The 11029-nt window shown below is 56.0% G+C and overlaps 1 protein-coding gene across 12 annotated transcripts in view; it reads right to left on the bottom strand.

Annotated features, from left to right (window-relative positions):
* CCDC8 (coiled-coil domain containing 8) overlaps nt 1-11029 on the bottom strand; it is a 49237-nt gene that overhangs the window by 30723 nt on the left and 7485 nt on the right. For 11 of the 12 annotated variants that reach the window (XR_010132005.1, XR_010132004.1, XR_010132001.1 and 8 more), the window contains exon 1: nt 409-998. The gene's annotated coding sequence lies outside the window, so the exon portion shown is untranslated. Of the gene's footprint in view, nt 1-408; nt 999-7283 lie in introns of those variants that run through there. The other variant, XR_010132009.1, reaches the window with a different exon arrangement.

Genomic DNA, 11029 nt, shown 5'->3' on the forward strand with positions numbered 1-11029 from the left:
ATCACTTAAGGTCAGGAGTTCGAGACCAGCCTGGCCAACATGGAGAAACTCCGTCTCTATTAAAATATACAAAACTTAGCCACGCGTGGTGGCGCGCGCCTGTAATCCCAGCTACTCGGGAGGCTGAGGCACGAGAATCGCTTGAACCCGGGAGGCAGAGGGGCAGTGAGCCGAGATCGTGCCACTGCACTCCAGCCTGGGTGACAGAGCAAGACCCCGTCTCAAAAAGAAAAAAAAAGTGACGTCTTCTGCACTTGCTCGCTTTATTTTTCAGACCTCTGATTGCCCCTGGTTCACTCATTTGTTTCTCAATAGCACGCCGACTTGTCAGGAAGGTTAATAGAGGAAATTGGTGACACAGACATTGCAATCAGGAAGGGCTGAGAGTAGGAAGTCAGGTGGGCTCACCATTAGCAATGCAGGGAGCTGCTGTCTCGTGAGGATTGGAGGAGCCACGTGGAAAACGCTGCTGCCCGGAGCCCAGGTGGCTGCGCTGGCCAGGCAGAAGCCCCTGGTTGGCGGCGGTGGCCGTCACTGCTGCTGCTGCTTCTGCAACCACCACGGCCCAAGCATCCCCCAGATGGCGTCCCCTTCCTCTGGCTTCCTCTCCCATAGCAGAGGACTCTGGAGTGGTGGTTGCGGGGTCCTACCCCGCAGGGGGCAGGTGGGCGTGGCGGGGAGAGGCAGTAGAGTCGCTCAGGGTCAGCTCTGACCTGTCCCCGCGGTGTTCCAGGCCCCAGCAGCTGCTCAGTTATTTGTCGAATGCTGACGCTCGGTCGGAAGAAACCACCCGGACTGAGGAAGGCTGACCCCAGATGCGCCTAGTTGGGAATGTGCTGGAAAGATACGCCCCCTGGAGGGAGTGAGCCCAGGAAGTGGGGAGGAGCGTTTGAGATCGAAGGAGTGGCCGCGTAAAGGCCCTGAGGTCTCGCAAGGAAGGGTCCCGGGGCGTCCCAGGCCCTGTTCTAGGTGCAAGACACAGGAACCTCCTGGAGCGAGCATGCGGTGGGGAGGCAGGGGGTACGCCTCCTAGATGAGGAGGAGATCCACGCATTAGGAAGATGAGGCCTGCTGGGGACAAAAGTCTGGCAGGCAGGGCCCGAGGAGGGCCGGGGCAGGAGAGGGTTTGCAGTCATCGTAAACGGGGCGGCATGGAAAGCCCTCACTGAGAAGGTGCCAAAGACCCCAAGGAGGTGAGGGGTTGCGGCCGGCAGATGCCTGGGGAAAGCGCACGACGGGAGGCGCGGGAAGAGCCAGGTTAAAAGCCCCAAGCCAGAGTGTGATAATAGGGGGCTATTAATGTGTGACTCCTGCCCCTCCCGTGCCAGGCTCGGTGCTGGCGTAGGGGAGGCAGTGGGGCCAAAGAAGGCCACCTGCCTCCATGGTGGTCGCTGTCGGGTTGGATTTCCACGTGCCTGGAGTTTAAAAGTGAGGCAGCCTGGAAATGAGCTTGCAGAGTTCGCTGGGGGCGTGGGGGAGGTTTGGCCGTGTAGACTTTCAGATAGCGGGCCCAGGCAGGGACCTCGATCCTGACCCCCCCCCCCCCCACCCCATCCCGGAGCCAGCTCAGAGACAGGGGCGCCCGAAAACTCCTAGGGACATGACCAGGTGCTGGAGGGAGGGAGAAGTCTGGGTTCCGGGGACAGAAAAAGACACTCCCTACCCACAACGGGTTCCCCAGACCCGGTTTCCACTGAGGCCCCGCCTTCCCCAGCTCAGTCTTCGCCCCTTGCATAGGAGGCCACATCTCCCACACGTAGATATGCAGAGAGCGTGTCAACGCGCAAGAGCTGCAGCGCGCCATTTAACCACCAAGAGGCGCTCCAGGGCCGCTGGTTAAAATCGTGCGGGAAGAGATAGCTTGACGCCAGGAGTTCAAGACCGGCCTGAGCAAAATAGGGACCCACCCCCAACCCCCGCTCCCCGCCTCTCGTCTATACAAAAATAAATATACATAAATAAAATAAAATAAGCAAATAAATATTACATCGTGCCGGCGATGGTGTTTCCCGAGCACTCGAAGCGCCTAAGTTTTCCCTGGCCTTTGAACGCTAGACTGCAGAAAGCGGCAGGACAGCGGTTCTCAAAGTCAGGTTCTGGACCAGCTGCGTCAATGTCTCCTGGGAACTAGATACACATTTTCGGGCCCGCCCGAGACCTACGGAACCCCTTTGGGCAGGCAGCCCAGCAAGCTGAATTTTCGAAGGACCCCCCCAGGCACCTGCGATACGGGACCAGTTGGAGAAACGGTCCGGCATCACAGTTTGAGACCCCAGCTGTGGGGTCTGATGGTCTCTAGGACGCCTAGGGTCACAGTTGTCAGCCCTGGCTGCCCGTTGCTGGGAATCACCTGGGAAGCTTTAGGGACTGTTGCTGCCCCAGCGGAGGCCTGCACCATCCCGAGATTCCGAGAGTGGGTCCTGTATGCATGCTGGACATGGGCTCCGGGTCGTTTCAGGGGCAGCCGGGGCGGGGACTGCTGCCGTGGGGTCTCTGTCAAGGCCGACGTGTGCAGTGAAGAACTGGCCGCTGCTGATGCCTAGCAGGAATAAGACGAGATGACGTCTCCTAGGCTTGATTGGAGCACGAACACATCTCACCCTTTTCAGTACCCTGAGCAATGCTGGAAGGAAAGCTCTGCTATGATCCCCCTTTCCCATGAGGACATGGAGGCACAGAGAGGTCAAGTAACCAGCCCAAGGTCACACAGCTTGCAAGGGGCGGTGCTGGGGGAGCCAGGCAGCCGAGCTCCAAATTGCTCTCCTGTCACACCCTGTGGGCCTGGGAGGGGGACCCACAAATCAGAAATCCTTCCACCCCCATGTCTTTTTTTTTTTTTTTTTTTTTTTTTGACAGAATCTCACTGTTACCTAGGCTGGAGTGCAGTGGTGCAATCTCGGCTCACTGCAACCTCCGCCTCCTGGGTTCAAACAATTCTCATGCTTCAGCCTCCCAACTAGCTGGGATTAAAAGCACCTGCTACCACGTCCAGCTAATTTTTGTATTTACAGTAGAGACGGATTTTTGCCATGTTGGCCAGGCTGGTCTCAAACTCCTGACCTCAAGTGATCTGCCCATCTCGACTCCCCGAAAGTGTTGGGATTATAGGCGTGAGACACTGTACCCAGCCCCTCCGTCCCCATGTCTCAGTGTGGCATCCCTCCCCTCCATGTCTGTGTTCTGGAATCACCTGTGGCCTCTTATGTTCCTCTTTGGTAACAATGAGGAGCAGCTGGGCCGGGCACGGTGGCTCACGCCTGTAATCCCAGTACTTTGGGAGGCCGAGGCGGGCAGATCACGAGGTCAGGAGATCAAGACCATCCTGACTAACACAGTGAAACCCCATCTCTACTAAAAATACAAAAAAATTAGCTGGGCGTGATGGAGGGCGCTTGTAGTCCCAGCTACTCGGGAGGCTGAGGCAGGAGAATGGCGTGAACCCAGGAGGCGGAGCTTGCAGTGAGCCGAGATCGTGCCACTGCACTCCAGCCTGGGTGACAGAGCGAGACTCCATCTCAAAAACAAACAAACAAACAAAAAACAATGAGGAGCAGCTGGACTGGTCCAGATGAAGGCTGATTCAGAGACCAATCTCTGGTTTCCTGGGCTTCCTCTTGGAAACCTTCGTGCATTTGAAACCACACCCCAGAGGCATCAAGGGACTGACTGGCCCTGCAGGTGCTGTTTGAAGGCCCCTGCGATGAAATATAATAGCGAACACTCTGTTCTGTCTCAGTTACTAGAGGGCTCCCCCTACCTGTGGGGCCTCCCTGAATGCTCACGGTGGGGATGCTGGGAACAGGAGTTCAGAAAAGGTTGTGTTCACTCGACGGGGGACAAATTTTGACTCAGTGGGGGATAGACTTGCCCAAAGCCTCAGGGCCACCCAGAAAGGCTATGCAAATAAGACCCAGGGATGGCCGGGTATACAAATAAGACTCAGGGGGCTGAGGCACGAGAATTGCTTGAACCCAGGAGGCAGAGGTTGCAGTGAGTTGAGATCGCACCACTGCACTCCAGCCTGGGTGACAGAGACTCTGCCTAAAAACAAAAACAAAAACAAACAAAAAAACCCAGGGAGATGGTGTGAAACTGTTTCTTTTTTCTTTTTTGAGACAGGGTTTTCTTGTTGCCCAGGTTGGAGTACAATAGCGCAATCTCAGCTCGCCGCAACCTCCTGGGTTCAACTGATTCTCCTCCTACCTCAGTCTCCCGAGTAGCTGGGATTACAGGCATGCACCATCATGCCCAGCTAATTTTTTGTATTTTTAGTACAGATGGGGTTTCACCACGTTGGCCAGGCTGGTCTCGAACTCCTGACTTCAGGTGATCCACCCACCTCGGCCTCCCAAAATGCTGGGATTACAGGCGTGAACCACTGCGCCCGGCTGTGAAACTTTCTGCAAGCATCTGTGTGTCTGTGACTGCCTGGCTTTTGAGTTTCTGTGTGATAACATGTGAGTGTGTCCATCTGGCTGAGGGAATCAAAGTGTGCAACGGCAACTAGCAGTGTGTGATGAGTCCTGAGTGGGTGAACACGTTGACATTTCCAAGTATGTCAGTGTTTGTGTGAATGGGTCTGTGAGTGTGTGGGGGTTGGCTTCCCGGAGCACAGTGGGTCTGTGTGCCTCTGTGAGTACACGTGTGTGTACTACATGTGTGTGTCCGTGTCTGTGTCTATGTATGGCCAGATTAATCATAATGTCTGCTGGTGAATGTGGGTCTGCCAGTGGTGCCTGAGTGTACATGTGTCTGTGGTACGTGCTGTGCCTGTGTGCCTGGATCCGAGTGTGCATGTGTCTATGTGTGTGTACACACGTGTATGGCAGTGAGAGAGACTGACCCAGTGTTGCCTGATGTCTGTGAAATCCACACAGCTCCTCGTTTAACTCCATCTTGCCACTTGTTTGGGGTCCACACCACTTTCCTTCTCGTGGGCCCCTGATGTTCCCCCGAGATCCCCCTCCCCCCATAGCTCTGGGCGCTGCAGGGAGGAGGAGCAGAGAGACTCGCTCTGAGCCTTCATTTCCTGCATTCATGCCGTCGGCTCCTCCAGTCTCCGAATCCCTCCAAACATCTGTCTCTGCTGTTCCTTTTTACCTTCCAGCTTCTCAGGCAGGCCAGGTCCCCATGGTCACGAGACCTCTGCCCTCCGAGGTGGGCAGCGACGAAGGACAGCCTCCCTCTCCACCACCAACCTGAACCTTCCCACCCAGCCTGTCTTCCTCCGCGCACCTGCAAAGCCTCCCCTCCAGGTGAGGTCCACAGCTTGTATTTCTTCCAAACCTCCCAGGGCCTCGTTCTTGCCAGGCTGTGAGCCGTGGACTACACGGCCAAGTATCCACCAGCATGCACAAAGGGGCTCTAGCAAGGCCATGCGGCGCGCGAGGCAGCAAGCAGCACCAGCAGTAACCACTCCATTCAGTAAAGAGCAGGGGTGGGGCGCGGTGGCTCCTTCCCATAATCCCAGAGCTGAGGCCAGAGGATCGCTTGATCCCAAGAGTGCAAGTGAGCCGTGATTGCAACACCACACTCCAGCCTGGGTGACAGAGCCAGACCCTGTCTTGAAAGAAAGAAAAGAGTGAAGAAAAGAGAGAAAGAGAAAGGAAAGAAAGAAAGAGAGCTAGAGAAAGAGAGAGAGGGGGAGGGAGGGAGGAAGAAAGAGAGAAAGAGGAAGGATGGAAGGGAAAGGAAGGAAAGGAAGGAATAAGAAAAAAGAAAAGAAAGAAAAGCAAAGGAAAAGAAAAGAAAAAAGAAAAAGCAAAGAAAGAAAAAGTTGTATCCATTCCCGAGTCAAACTTAGACTCCGGGCCTCTTTTCCCAGCTGCCGCCAGGGGGCGCAACGTGGCGCATTGTCTTCAAAAAACAGCCGCTGTCAATTCTTCCCTTCCCCATGTGCCCCTGGTACCTCCCCCCGTCAAGAGGTGAAAGACGTCTATTTCCCCTCCGCTTCAATCCAGACTAGCCTTATGACTTCGTTTGACCAAGAAGTTGAGTCCCATGGAATGACTCCTCTTCTCTTCAAATCCTCTCATGGCTTCCTATGTCACTAAAGGTCAAAGCCAGAGTCCTTATAACAGGGTCTGGACCTGTTCAGTGCAGCAGCCACTACTGACATGGGGATATTTTAATTTCAATGTAACTAAATACAATTAAACATCCACATCCTGAAGTCACGGTAGCTACATCGCAAGTGCTCAAGAGCCACACGTGGCCAGTGGCTACCACATCACGCAGTGCTGGTGCAGGACACTGCCATCATCGCACGCACTTCTCTTGCACAGCTCAGGTCTACACACTCCGCCTCCATCTCACCCCCTGCCTTGTTTCCCACCTCCCTCTCTGTATCTCCCCCCGTGGCTTCAGCCACTCAGGTCTCCGGGTCACACCAGGCATATTCCTACCTCAGGGCCTTTGCACTGCTGTTCTTTCTTCAAATGTCACATTCCAGGGAGGGCTTCCCTGACCACCTATAAAAATGTAACCCAGGCTGGGCGCAGTGGCTCACCCCTGGAATCCCAGCACTTTGGGAGGCTGAAGCGGGGGGATCACCTGAGGTTGGAAGTTCAAGACCAGCCTGACCAACATGGAGAAACCCCGTCTCTACTGAAAATATAAAATTAGCCGGGTGTGGTGGTGCATGCCTGTAATCCCAGCTACTCAGAAGGCTGAAGCAGGAGAATCGCTTGAATCCGGAAGGTGGAGATGCGGTGAGCGGAGATCGCGCCACTGCACTCCAGCCTGGGCAACAAGAGCGAAACTCCATCTCAAAAACAAAACAAAACAAAACAAAAAACAAAGAAACAAAAAAACCCTAGCCTGGCTCGGTGGCTCACGCCTGTAATTCCAGCACTTTGGGAGGCCGAGGCGGGTGGATCACTTAAGGTCAGGAGTTCGAGACCAGCCTGGCCAACATGGAGAAACTCCGTCTCTATTAAAATGTACAAAAATTAGCCATGCGTGGTGGCGCCTGCCTGTAATCCCAGCTACTCGGGAGGCTGAGGCACGAGAATCGCTTGAACCCGGGAGGCAGAGGGGCAGTGAGCCGAGATCGTGCCACTGCACTCCAGCCTGGGTGACAGAGCAAGACCCCGTCTCAAAAAGAAAAAAAAAGTGACGTCTTCTGCACTTGCTCGCTTTATTTTTCAGACCTCTGATTGCCCCTGGTTCACTCATTTGTTTCTCAATAGCACGCCGACTTGTCAGGAAGGTTAATAGAGGAAATTGGTGACACAGACATTGCAATCAGGAAGGGCTGAGAGTAGGAAGTCAGGTGGGCTCACCATTAGCAATGCAGGGAGCTGCTGTCTCGTGAGGATTGGAGGAGCCACGTGGAAAATGCTGCTGCCCAGAGCCCAAGTGGCTGCGCTGGCCAGGCAGAAGCCCCTGGTTGGTGGCGGTGGCCTTCACTGCTGCTGCTGCTGCTGCCACCACGGCCTAAGCATCCCCCAGATGGCGTCCCCTTCTTCTGGCTTCCTCTCCCATAGCAGAGGACTCTGGAGTGGTGGTTGCGGGGTCCTACCCCGCAGGGGGCAGGTGGGCGTGGCGGGGAGAGGCAGTAGAGTCGCTCAGGGTCAGCTCTGACCTGTCCCCGCGGTGTTCCAGGCCCCAGCAGCTGCTCAGTTATTTGTCGAATGCTGACGCTCGGTCGGAAGAAACCACCCGGACTGGGGAAGGCCGACCCCAGATGCGCCTAGTTGGGAATGTGCTGGAAAGATACGCCCCCTGGAGGGAGTGAGCCCAGGAAGTGGGGAGGAGCGTTTGAGATCGAAGGAGTGGCCGCGTAAAGGCCCTGAGGTCTCGCAAGGAAGGGTCCCGGGGCGTCCCAGGCCCTGTTCTAGGTGCAAGACACAGGAACCTCCTGGAGCGAGCATGCGGTGGGGAGGCAGGGGGTACGCCTCCTAGATGAGGAGGAGATCCACGCATTAGGAAGATGAGGCCTGCTGGGGACAAAAGTCTGGCAGGCAGGGCCCGAGGAGGGCCGGGGCAGGAGAGGGTTTGCAGTCATCGTAAACGGGGCGGCATGGAAAGCCCTCACTGAGAAGGTGCCAAAGACCCCAAGGAGGTGAGGGGTTGCGGCCGGCAAATGCCTGGGGAAAGCGCACGACGGGAGGCGCGGGAAGAGCCAGGTTAAAAGCCCCAAGCCAGAGTGTGATAATAGGGGGCTATTAATGTGTGACTCCTGCCCCTCCCGTGCCAGGCTCGGTGCTGGCGTAGGGGAGGCAGTGGGGCCAAAGAAGGCCACCTGCCTCCATGGTGGTCGCTGTCGGGTTGGATTTCCACGTGCCTGGAGTTTAAAAGTGAGGCAGCCTGGAAATGAGCTTGCAGAGTTCGCTGGGGGCGTGGGGGAGGTTTGGCCGTGTAGACTTTCAGATAGCGGGCCCAGGCAGGGACTTCGATCCTGAACCCGCCCCCACCCCATCCCGGAGCCAGCTCAGAGACAGGGGCGCCCGAAAACTCCTAGGGACATGACCAGGTGCTGGAGGGAGGGAGAAGTCTGGGTTCCGGGGACAGAAAAAGACACTCCCTACCCACAACGGGTTCGCCAGACCCGGTTTCCACTGAGGCCCCGCCTTCCCCAGCTCAGTCTTCGCCCCTTGCATAGGAGGCCACATCTCCCACACGTAGATATGCAGAGAGCGTGTCAACGCGCAAGAGCTGCAGCGCGCCATTTAACCACCAAGAGGCGCTCCAGGGCCGCTGGTTAAAATCGTGAAATCGTGCGGGAAGAGATAGCTTGACGCCAGGAGTTCAAGACCGGCCTGAGCAAAATAGGGACCCATCCCCAACCCCCACTCCCCGCCTCTCGTCTATACAAAAATAAATATACATAAATAAAATAAAATAAGCAAATAAATATTACATCGTGCCGGCGATGGTGTTTCCCGAGCACTCGAAGCGCCTAAGTTTTCCCTGGCCTTTGAACGCTAGACTGCAGAAAGCGGCAGGACAGCGGTTCTCAAAGTCAGGTTCTGGACCAGCTGCGTCAACGTTTCCTGGGAACTAGATACACATTTTCGGGCCCACCCGAGACCTACAGAACCCCTTTGGGCAGGCAGCCCAGCAAGCTGAATTTTCGAAGGACCCCCCCAGGCACCTGCGATACGGGACCAGTTGGAGAAACGGTCTGGCATCACAGTTTGAGACCCCAGCTGTGGGGTCTGATGGTCTCTAGGACGCCTAGGGTCACAGTTGTCAGCCCCGGCTGCCCGTTGCTGGGAATCACCTGGGAAGCTTTAGGGACTGTTGCTGCCCCAGCGGAGGCCTGCACCATCCCGAGATTCCGAGAGTGGGTCCTGTATGCATGCTGGACATGGGCTCCGGGTCGTTTCAGGGGCAGCCGGGGCGGGGACTGCTGCCCTGGGGTCTCTGTCAAGGCCGATTGAACCTCCTGGGTTCAACTGATGCTTCTCCTACCTCAGCCTCCCGAGTAGCTGGGATTACAGGCATGCACTATCATGCCCAGCTAATTTTTTGTATTTTTAGTACAGATGGGGTTTCACCACGTTGGCCAGGCTGGTCTCGAACTCCTGACTTCAGGTGATCCACCCACCTCGGCCTCCCAAAATGCTGGGATTACAGGCGTGAGCCACCGCGCCCGGCTGTGAAACTTTCTGCAAGCATCTGTGTGTCTGTGACTGCCTGGCTTTTGAGTTTCTGTGTGATAACATCTGAGTGTGTCCATCTGGCTGAGGGAATCAAAGTGTCCAACGGCATCTAGCAGTGTGTGACGGGTCCTGAGTGGGTGAACACGTTGACATTTCCAAGTATGTCAGTGTTTGTGTGAATGGGTCTGTGAGTGTGTGGGGGTTGGCTTCCCGGAGCACAGTGGGTCTGTGTGCCTCTGTGAGTACACGTGTGTGTACTACATGTGTGTGTCCGTGTCTGTGTCTATGTATGGGCAGATTAATCATAATGTCTGTTGGTGAATGTGGGTCTGCCAGTGGTGCCTGAGTGTACATGTGTCTGTGGTATGTGCTGTGCCTGTGTGCCTGGATCCGAGTGTGCATGTGTCTATGTGTGTGTACACACGTGTATGGCAGTGAGACTGACCCAGTGTTGCCTGATGTCTGTGAAATCCACGCAACTCCTCATTTAAATCCATCTTGCCACTTGTTTGGGGTCCACACCACTTTCCTTCTCGTGGGCCCCTGATGTTCCCCCAAGACCCCCCTGCCCATAGCTCTGGGCGCTGCAGGGAGGAGGAGCAGAGAGACTCGCTCTGAGCCTTCATTTCCTGCATTCATGCCGTCGGCTCCTCCAGTCTCCGAATCCCTCCAAACATCTGTCTCTGCTGTTCCTTTTTACCTTCCAGCTTCTCAGGCAGGCCAGGTCCCCATGGTCACGAGACCTCCTCTGCCCTCCGAGGTGGGCAGCGACAAAGGACAGCCTCCCTCCCCACCACCAACCTGAACCTTCCCACCTAGCCTGTCTTCCTCCGCGCACCTGCAAAGCCTCCCCTCCAGGTGAGGTCCACAGCTTGTATTTCTTCCAAACCTCCCAGGGCTTCATTCTTGCCAGGCTGTGAGCCGTGGACTACATGGCCAAGTATCCACCAGCATGCACAAAGGGGCTCTAGCAAGGCCATGCGGCGCGCCAGGCAGCAAGCAGCACCAGCAGTAACCACTCCATTCAGAAAAGAGCAGGGGTGGGGCGCGGTGGCTCCTTCCCATAATCCCAGAGCTGAGGCCAGAGGATCGCTTGATCCCAAGAGTGCAAGTGAGCCGTGATTGCAACACCACACTCCAGCCTGGGTGACAGAGCCAGACCCTGTCTTGAAAGAAAGAAAAGAGAGAAAGAGAAAGGAAAGAAAGCGAGAGAGAGAGAAAGAGAGAGAGAGGGAGGGAGGGAGGAAGAAAGAGGGAAGGAAGGAAGGAAGGAAGGAAGGAAAGGAGGGAGGGAGGCAAGGAGGGGGAAAGGGAGGGAGAGAGGGAGAGGGGAGGGAGAGAGGGAGAGGGGAGGGGAGGGAGAGAAGGGGAGGGGAGGGAGGGAAGGAGGGAGGAGCGTGGAAGAGAGAAAAACAAAAGGA

The sequence above is a fragment of the Gorilla gorilla genome, chromosome 20 (assembly GCF_029281585.2).
Source record: "Gorilla gorilla gorilla isolate KB3781 chromosome 20, NHGRI_mGorGor1-v2.1_pri, whole genome shotgun sequence".
In the NCBI taxonomy this organism is placed as follows: domain Eukaryota; kingdom Metazoa; phylum Chordata; class Mammalia; order Primates; family Hominidae; genus Gorilla; species Gorilla gorilla.